Consider the following 8611-nt stretch of genomic DNA (forward strand, 5'->3'; position numbering starts at 1 on the left):
GTAACTAAAACCCTATAAATTTGGTATCCCCGGAATCGTAACAAAACACAGAATACAGGGGACATGTTATTTTGGTTGCACAGTGAACGCCGTAAAACCAAAGCCCGTAAGAAAGTCGCAGAAATGCATTTTTTCTTGAAATCCACCCCATTTTGAATTTTTTCCCTGCTTCCCAGTACATTATATAGAATAAATAATGGTGGCATCATGAAGAAAAATTTGTCCCAGGAAAAATTAAGACCTCATATGGCTCTGGGAGCGGAGAAATAAAAAAGTTATGGCGTTTAGAATGAGGGGAGTCAAAAACGAAAATCAAAAAATGCCATCGGCGGGAAAGGGTTAACTTCAAATACCTCTGTCCCAAAGTCACTATGTAAAGTTTCTCACAACACCGTATATATAGCAGCTCAAATACAAAGTAACTTCAACACAAAAGTCTCACGTATTCTCTGAATTACAGCAAAAACAAGATACAAACTTACATTTCATATCCCATACCTTATACACACTACGAAAATCTTACCCGCGCCTGTATATACCCACTGCTACAATCACCGCAGACCAAGTCGCGGGTACCAGCTAGTACATATATATAGTACAGGGCCCCAATAGTATATATATATGTACAATGCAAAATATGCCAGGCCCCCCAACTCAATGTATCATTTACAGTACTGACCTTATGGTCCCCCTATGGTTCCTAGGCTCGGTTGCACCCCTGCAAAGCACACAGTTTAGAGGGAACAGAACACAGAGGGATACACTGTATCAGGGCACATAAGACCTCTTGCTATCTGAAATCAACCCTATACTCTATCTGATATCATCAATTGATGCAGAAGGAAGAAATTAAATATGTATACCATACATTAAAAAAAGTTCTTATAGCTCAACACCAATATTGTCTCAGAGGTGTAACATGAAGTTCCTGGGCTCTAATACAAAATACTGGTCTCGTCATAATGGGAAGAGATACATTATAGGCCCCCGTAGACTCCTGGGCCTGGATGTGATCACACCCCGCTTTAAGTTTTGCCCCTGTAATCCAATTTATGCATCAACACCATTGCAAACTGTACCTGGCTTATAATGGAATATTCTATAAGTTAAATGATTCAATTTCAGCAAACTGTGCATAAGTTTATAATACAAGCGAATATAAGAAGTTTTGTTAAACATCAAAGAAAAATGCTTCTCTTTCCATTTATCAGGTTTTTTTACTTTTAGCTGTGAAATATCTGCTGAATCTATCTTGGTCATCCAAGACAGATTATAAAGGGGATCTGTAATCTCCAAATTTTAATTTTAGTTCTCGGGAGCCATAAGCAGATGCCAGTGGTGTCTGACAGCCGCTTACTCCCCTCTCCATATTGAGAATACCTGCATGCTCAGCGGATCCAAGTATGCCTATGGCTTCGGGAGCGGTCGCAGTGCTGCCTATAGTGTATGATCTGATTTTTATTCCACCCTCTCCGTTTTAACCTTTATTCTGCGTTGCTCCGTTCCCTTCGCTTCTCTAATAACTTTCTCTTTTTCACCTTAGTAATATTGGGCTGTTCCTAATGTTTCATGTTGTCGGAACATGTAGGATCACTAATGTTCTGCTGAATTGCCCCTAATCCCTCTGGCATTTCTCATCACTAGGCCAATGAATAGAGGTAAAGAAGGGATCCATGCCAATATTTTGGTATTTATCCAATGTTATAAATCTGAACCAATTTGCAAATTGTTCTGTACGTGTGTAAAGGTTATTGTCAATGTTACTTCATTTATCCTGGAACGTAGCTCCTCATTGCAACATTGTTCACATTACTTCCATAAAATGTAATGACCACATTCTACATATAAAGTTATACAATGGTGCTGATGGCGTTCCGCGCCTCACTAACTTAATGGTAACCATAAAACGTCTGGTCCCCTTCCGAAGGATCCGATTTCATTAATCTGTTTCCAATCCTTCCTGAAAATCTGCGCTATAAATTATTTGTCTGCTAACGTACTTAGATCCATAGAGAAGACGTAAATCGTTTAATATCATGACTGGTGACTTACAAAGAGCGGCTTTGTGACGGTAGCAGTTAAAAACCTCAGGGCTTGAAATACGGACTTGTTTTGTGCTGTGACCCAGAAACGTTATAGTTGCCTCTAAGGGAAGATTTAGGACTAAACCATTGCTCACCAGTATTAATACCATGAGCACTGGCAGTAGATGCACCAGAATTATGAAGAGGCTCAGGACTTGTCACCAGGTCGGAAGAGCCCAATGACATCATCATCTGATCACCCATAGTGGCCCCTGCACACAGTATTATGCCCCATAGTCACCCTGAGCAATTCTGTGTTTAGTTTATCCAAATCTGTTCAGCCATTCCAAAGATATAAGCCCTTAGTTTTGATGCAGATTAGGGTAAGCTAGCCAAGTGGGCGGTAACACTGGTTTCTCCATCTGTCATGCAGTGTTACCTCCCCCTTGACTAATATACCCAAATTTCTAGCAATACTAAAAGGGCTTATATCTTTGGAATGGCTCAATGGAAAAGATAAATACTGATGACAGCCCTTATCAGGTGATGTATGTCATTGGGCTTTTAAGACTTCTTTAATACTTATGGCACATCAAGGGAAGGTCCCTGCACCAAAATTGAAATCTATCACCCAGTAACTGATGTATTTTTCAGCTATAACTCACATTATTTTTCTGGTACAGGTTATAGTAAATCTGTATGCCTCCCCACCCTATCACAATTTATTAGCCCCATTTCCCTCTTAACCAGAACTGCCACCCCATTTGATCACAAAAAATCATCCCAATGGGTTCCGACATAGTATAACGCCCCCTTTACTGGCCCCCCACTGTATATTATCCCCTTTAGTGGTCCCAGTGCAATATACTGTCCCTTTTATTGGCCAACACACTATATTGCCCATTTTACTGATACCCGCACATTATACTATCCCCTTTTCTCACCCCTAAATGGTACATTGTCCCCAATGGTCCCCAGCAATATACTGGACCCATATTTGGGTTCAGTGTACCATGTTCTGTTTGATCCCCGATTCCCCGCACAGAATATTGTCCTTCATATAGTATACTTCCCCCTGATGTTCAGTGTGCAAATGTAATATGGGACAGGCCCATGAGGAGGGCCCAGAGACTGGTCTGGACAAGGGTGGGGATTGGGAGTAAACATTGTCCAGTAATTCAGTAGGTGCCCATTACTTGGGTTCTTGGGTTGTGTTCTAACCAAATCCACCCCAGCATGTATACCATGTCATATTGTGTTGGGTAACATCGCTAAGACTGAGCTGGTGAGATAATATTGAGCTGCCTCTAGGAAAGCCACGTTTATACAGTAGAAAAATCTATATGCTTGTGGAAAACACGGACCTAAAGAGAATTTACCAAAAGTTCCAGACAGAACAAAATTTATGGGACACTTACGCCCGGTGTCCGCCCGCCCGGTTTCTGTATGCAGCCTCTCCATGGGGAAATTGTTTTTTTTTGGCATGGACACAAAGTTGACGTGCAGGACTCTGTGTCCGTCCCCAAAAAAGTTTTTTCCGCAGAGAGGCTGCATACGGACACCGGCGGTTTGCTTTAAAAACTCATTGAAATGAATGGGTTTTAAAACTGACCGCCGGCGGGCGGACACGGGGACAAGTGTGAACGCCCCCTAATTGAGAATCTTCTCTCCACAGTTTGTTTCCAACACCCCAATATTTGCCCCTTGTTTACAGGAGCCTTTTTTCTTTTCTGCATGTGATTTGCACGGACTTCTTATAGATACTAAGACTATGATCTTCCTCCAAACTGAATTGTTCCTATGACACAAACTCATTGAAGGCAGATTAAGCTTCTGTAAGGTGTTGCATGTAAAGAGCAGCTTATAGCGGTGACAAGATCTTGACTTGCAGTGGTTGTAACACAGTGCACTTGTCATGGGGCGCCCTTTAAAGACTCTGTACGTAATCTGTCCTCTGAATGGACTGTATTAGAGTATTATCAGTGACAACACTTAAACCGACCCCGCAGCAAGATCTTTTTTTCAAGAGGATTGATAGAGATACAACACTGTGTTGTTCTGTACACGGTCAACACTCGAAAATGCCAATCCCACTCTCTGACTCGGCCGACATGATAGATGGGACACAGCGACATTCTTGGCTCCTTGTTTTTCTATGTTCTCTTTGTCGTGTCTGTAAAGTGACAGTTTTAATAGTTGATAATCTACTAAAGCTTAAGTTTAGGGAAAAATCATCTTGGATTATTCACAAGGACGATGCCCTATAAAATACATTACTAATATGATGCATTGTACTATAAACGGCCCTTGTTGTAGCAGTCAGAGCTGTGCAATGAATTATGGGCATACGGGATACCTTAACCCCTTGAGGACAGGGCAATTTTCTGTTTTGAGTATTGCTCCCCACTTTTTAAAAATCATAACTTTTTTCTTCCATACCAAGCTGTTCAGGGACTTATTTTTTTTGGGACAAACTGCTTCATTATGACACCATTTAATATTCTGTACAGTGTACTGGAAAGGCCAAAAATATCTAAATGGAACTGGACCCCCCCCCCCCACACACACATTATCTTACAGGACTATCAGTGACTTCTTAGCTTTATTCTGTGTTCACTAAAATCACAGTGATATCAAATCGATTTCTTTCATGTTTTGATACAATTACAAAAATTAATTTTAAAGAATATAAATTGTCTTTGAGTTACCGTATTGTGACACCAGTGTACAGAGCTATAGTGAAGGAAATAAATATGTGACCCCCTTACAGATTTTGTAAGTTTTCCCACTGACAAAGACATGAACAGTCTATCATTTTAAGGGTCGGTTCATTTTAACAGTGAGAGATAGAATATCAAAAATAAATTCCAAATGATATAAATTTTATAAATGTATTTGCATTTTGCATAGAGAAATAAGTATGTGCCCCCTCTGGCAATCAAGACGTAATACTTGGTGGTAAAACCCTTGTTGGCCGCAGCAGTCAGAGGTTTTTGGAGGTGATGATGAGGTTTGCGCACATGTCAGACATGTCAGGAGTATGTTGGTCAGCTCCTCTTTGCAGATCATCTGTAAGTCATTAAGATTTTGGGCTGTCGCTTGGCATCTTGGAGCTTTACCTCCTCCATAAGTTTTCTATGTGATTAAGGTCTGGACACTGGCTGGGTCACTCCATGACCTTAATGCGCTTCTTTTTGGGCCACTCCTTTGTTGCCTTGGCTGTATGTTTTGGGTCATTGTCCTGCTGGAAGACCCGGCCACGGCCCATTATTAATGTCCTGGTGGAGGGAAGGAGGTTGTCACTCAGGATTTTACTGTACATGGCTCCATCCATTCTCCCACGGATGAAGTAGTCCTGTGCTCTTAGTGAGAAACATCCCTAAAACATAATGATTCCCCCTCCATGCTTGGCAGTGGGGACGGTGTTCTTTGGGTCATAGGCAGCATTTCTCTTCCTCCAAACATGGCAAGTTGAGTTTCAACATGCCCGATCCTTTCTTCTCAAAGGAGATAAGCAGCCACCAGAATGGCGTACGGACTCATACTGTATTTCAATGTTTTTTTCTTCAAAAATTTGCTTTGCACAGATTAAGTTCTGTGCAAATACTAAATAAGTAGAGAGTAGGGGAAGACTGGAGCTCAGCGGCTTGCAGAATTGTGAAAGCATCTGTGGATTATAAAGCCATAAAACAGACTATAACTTGGGATCAGTACAAGATAAGTAAGGCAATGAAACCGCAACGTTGGCTCACTTATTATAGGGTAAGTTATTTTATTATCTGGGTGGAGATGAACTTTAAAAATACATCAAAGGGGATCCATGGTCATTACTATAGGCCTGTGACATTACAAATAATCACTATGGCTTGGATGGCAAAAAAAAATCAAATGTCTTCTGAAGTTTATTTCCAGTGGAGACGGAGGAAAAAAACAATTTGTATAAGGATTCTGTGCCCATCTGATAACATTATAGCTGCATGGCTGCCATAGGACTAATGTGCTGGAAGATATCGGGAGCAGAATGTCCTCCACCATCTCATTGGTATTAATATTATATTGATATAATAGCATATTACTCCCGCAGGGCTGCCGCCATGTAGACTGCTAGACCTTTGGCAATCTATAGTCGATGCCTGTCAATGACTCACTTCAGCAATGGACCATTTTCCCAGGTTCAGGACTGGACACATGTTCAGGTTTTTGTCATACACTCAGTCTTGAGAGCTAGGTAGGTCTTTTATATTTGTTATTAAAATGCGTGCTTGTTTTATATGAAAATGCGTCTCTTTTTCACATTTTATTAATAGCACAAGTGCTTCTAAAAACTTCTAGGCCGGGTCCTTATGTGGGGTAACTTTGCGGCGTGTTACAGTTCCTGCAAAGTGGCGATCGCATCTAGCAAATCCCGTCCACACATTGCAGAAAAATACATGATTTCTAAAACTGTTGCATTTCTGGAAATTGCAGCATGTCACTTATACCTACGGAGATGCCGGCAGTTTCCCTATAGGTGTAACTGTAGCAGAAAGTGCAAAGAGGAAAACTCTATAGACAGGAAAAACCACAATGTATTACCGCCATAGTCTTTCCTGCAGTGCTTTTTCACTGTGGCCGCTACATGGGTCTTCAGCCTTAACATAGTTTTCCCTCTCTTGTATGATAATTTATATGTAGTGCAGGGCTCTGTTCCCCATATGGTCATATAATAGACATTTAGCATCTTGGCAGTACTTTTTTTTTTTTGACTGATTTTCCTTGTACTTGGGCGGATACATTAGCTGCACGATTGTTCTGAAGTAGTTACATAATAAAGCGACTTGTGGTGATTGTCTGTATATATAATATATATTGGGGTGATGTTATGTATATATAATATATATTGGGGTGATTGTCTGTATATATAATACATATTGGGGTGATGTTATGTATATATAATATATATTGGGGTGATTGTCTGTATATATAATATATATTGGGGTGATTTTCTGTACATATAATATATCTTGCTGTAGACAAACCAGATGAAATATTTATAAGAGTCACCGGTAAATAAGTTGACAGCAGAATCTACCCGGCAAGTGAATAAAAGACATTGTGCATTTCATTACCTATCATATGGCTGAGAAAATCTAAAAGACAAATCAATCTGCTCTGTGGTGACTATTAGGCCCTGCTGCATTGTACGGTAATACATTGGGATTATTTCTGTGTTACAGTGGCCATATGTGAATTTTATAGACTCTTGTTAATTCCAGTGATCCCTCGGAGTAATAGTCTGGGCCGGGAGCCGCCTCTGTCAGACATGTGTTCAGCGGCAGAAATATTCCAGGGTATTCCAGGGGTCATTTCAGTTTGCAAGTGATTAGTTGGATATTGTAGGATTCTGCTTCTGTGTCCTATCATCAGTTATACCGGACACACACCCAGCAATATTAGCAATAAACTGTCAGATCTATTTATAATGGAAATTAGGAAATTATAAAGCAAAAAGGAGCTACAAACAGACATTTCCCTTGACAAACACATTATAATCCCCCAAAATAATACATTTTCACATAAACAAACATAAATCTACCAACAAATAGGCATCAATGTCAGATTGGCTCTGGTCTGATACTTTGGACCTCCAATGATAATCTGATCGAAAGGCTCATGATGCTCCAAGACTGCGATCTAGTCCTTATCTTACCTGACACAGCGCCATGCATTACTGACCCCTCCTCCATCACAGTTTTACTACCCCTGCGGATTCCATGTACGTGTGGTAGACAAACCAAGTCTTAAGCTGCCGCTCTCCGCAGTCCTGGTGCTCTGTCCTCACAGCCAACCTCAATCCAACCAAATACAGTCCTATGAAAAAGTTTGTGCCCCCCTATTAATCTTAATCCTTTTTAGTTGTAAATATTTTGGTGTTGGCCATGTCAGTCTGACCTATCTAATAACTGATGGACACAGTAATATTTCAGGATAGAAATGAGGTTTATTGTACTAACAGAAAATGTGCATTACACCAAAATGTGACCGGTGCAGAAATGTTGGTCCCTTATCCTGTTATTGATGTGAATCCTCCTCACTACTTGTTACTGACTTACTGAAGCACAACATTGGTTTTGTATCCTCAGTGAGCTTTGCACTTCATAGCTGGATGTATCCAATCATGAGAAAAGGTATTTAAGGTGGCCAATTGCAAGTTGTTCTCCTATTTGAATCTCCTTTGAAGAGTGGCATCATGGGCTACTCAAAACAACTCTCAAATGATCTGAAAACAAATATTGTTCCACATAGTTGCTCAGGGGAAGGATACAAAACGTTGTCTCAGAGATTTAACATGTCAGTTTCCACTGTGAGGAACATAGTAAGGAAATGGAAGACCACAGGGACAGTTCTTGTTAAGCCCAGAAATGGCAGGCCAAGAAAAATATCAGAAAGGCAGAGAAGAAGAATGGTGAGAACAGTCAAGGACAATCCACAGACACCTCCAAAGAGCTGCAGCATCATCTTGCTGTAGATGGTGTCACTGAGCATCGGTAACAATACAGCGCACTTTGCACAAGGAGAAGCTGTATGGGAGAGTGATGAGAAAGAAG

Source organism: Leptodactylus fuscus, chromosome 3 (assembly GCF_031893055.1).
Source record: "Leptodactylus fuscus isolate aLepFus1 chromosome 3, aLepFus1.hap2, whole genome shotgun sequence".
Taxonomy (NCBI): domain Eukaryota; kingdom Metazoa; phylum Chordata; class Amphibia; order Anura; family Leptodactylidae; genus Leptodactylus; species Leptodactylus fuscus.